The sequence below is a fragment of the Cylas formicarius genome, unplaced genomic scaffold (assembly GCF_029955315.1).
Source record: "Cylas formicarius isolate icCylForm1 unplaced genomic scaffold, icCylForm1.1 PGA_scaffold_4__25_contigs__length_36172078, whole genome shotgun sequence".
Classification (NCBI taxonomy): domain Eukaryota; kingdom Metazoa; phylum Arthropoda; class Insecta; order Coleoptera; family Brentidae; genus Cylas; species Cylas formicarius.
Window position 1 is genome coordinate 27,201,230 of NW_026844334.1, and position 2,503 is coordinate 27,203,732.

The following is a 2,503-nucleotide window of genomic DNA, read 5'->3' on the forward strand; positions in this document are numbered from 1 at the left end:
TCTCCTATTGACTAAGGTTCAGCGAGCTTGTATAAGATTTGGCCGTTCTATCCTCTTGGCAGAAAGTATTTGCTTTGCCATTTTGCAGACGTGGTCTCAATTTGTCGGTGACTCTAACATTTTTTCTACTAGGTTGTCTGGGCTTATGTGACCGAGTATTTGCTCTGCTATATTCCGCTGCATGTTCCATCTTGGGCAGAAAAATAGAGTGTGTTCAACCGTATCCACGTTTATGCAATAAAGGCACTCCTCGGTTTCGACCAGATTAAAACGTTTGAAGTAGGCTTCAAAGCACCCGTGCCCAGTGAGTATTTGTGTTAGAAAAAAATCTACTTTACCGTGTCGTCTCTCAAACCAGGGTCTTATATTTGGAATTAGCTTTTTACTCCATTCCGCTGTACCATCATCTATGTCCCATTCCTCTTGCCAGCACAACATCACCGCGTTTTGTGCTTCCGTTTTAGCGTCTGGTCCATCTTTCTCTATACGGGCTCTGCACTTAACTAGGAGATTAATAGGTGGGATCCTAGCTATCACCATAAGTGCCTTATTGGAAGTTGTTCTGTATGCTTCGGAGACTCTTATGGCTACCCTCCTTTGAACACTACTCAGAATCCTTTTATAGACTTTCTTCTCAACTGCTTGCTCCCATATTGAGGCGCCATATAGTAGTGTTGCGGACTTTAATACGCGGCATATTAATATTAATATTAATATAATATTATTAGATAAGATTTAGATAAGTATTTAACAAATGATATTTTAATTTGCAAATTCCAACAACGTCTTTTCCTATTGCATTAGACAAGCATTTATATTGAATATTTCTATAATATAAATATTTTTAATATTTCGAACACCGCGCTAAATAGTATTTAGCAGAAATTATCTGAACAAAGTATATATATATATATATATATATATATATATATATATATATATATATATATATATATATATATATATATATATATATATATATATATATATATATATATATATATATATATATATATATATATATATATATATATATATATATATATATATATATATATATATATGATGACACTATATTCCGGGATATCATCCGTTCGCTCGTTGAACTCCGACTGGAATCCTGCATCCGACTGGAATCCTGCAAATCCTGCATCCGACTGGAATCCTGCAGACGTTTCGCCAAAATCTCACTTGGCATCTTCAATGCTCGCGCTCCGAAAACACTTCGAACACTCGAAGTGTTCGAAGTGTTTTCGGAGCGCGAGCATTGAAGATGCCAAGTGAGATTTTGGCGAAACGTCTGCAGGATTCCAGTCGGATGCAGGATTTGCAGGATTCCAGTCGGAGTTCAACGAGCGAACGGATGATATCCCGGAATATAGTGTCATCACATTTTTCCATCCGTGAATCAATACGTGAGAATATATATATATATATATATATATATATATATATATATATATATATATATATATATATATATATATATATATATATATATATATATATATATATATATACATAAACTATGCTTGATTAAATATAATTCAAGTCTTATTTACCTTTGATATTTTAAGTTAATGAAGTCATCAAAAAGTCTGCCCGTCTCAAACATCCATATTTTGACATCTTTTTTAAAATTCGTAAAGATAGTTTGTTCTCTTATATATATGCTGGTAGCATGTTATATAACCTAGGTGAGAAATACGTATATGATCGTTGTCCGTGTGTTTTTGTTCTAACTGTGTTATAGACGTCCTTGTTTTGTCAAAGGTATGATAAGTATGATTAACATTAAGAACAAGAATTTTGCGTGTTTGGATGTCTTTTAATATACTAAAGCAGTATAACTGACGTATATCGAGAATTTCATTCTTCTCAAACAGTGGGTCCGATGGGTAAGTTTTTTGTTTGCTATAAATTATTTTTAGAAACCACTTCTGCAACACATTTAGATTTTTCAGGTGGTATTCAGGGACCCCGCCCCAACCCAGGATGCCATAGGAGAGGTCAGTTTGTACTGATGACATATATAGGTTTTCCAATTGATTTCGGCTTAAAAAATCTCGTAGGTAATTAAATTTTGATAGAAGTGGTCTGATTTTTTCTACTATAGATTTAATTTGCATTCCACTTGAGCTGGCAGTCAATAGTAATGCCAAGATAATTAAACGATGTTACTTGCGGAATTTCTGTCATTTCAACTGTTAGGTTTCCGATGTTTGGAAGCTGATTTTTGTAGGTTGAGAAATATAGGTATTTGGTCTTCTGTAAATTCAATGTAAGTTTATTGTACTGATACCACTTTTTGAGAGTGTTTAAGTCCTGCTCAATTTGTAACTTTAACAATTGCCATGTTTTTGCCCATCCAAAATTTACAGTGTCATCGGCAAAACTGAAAACTGTACTATTGGTGTCTAAATTTAACATATCATTTACGTATATCGTAAACAGTAGCGGTCCGAGAATTGTACCCTGTGGTAGGCCACATGTTACTGTCTTC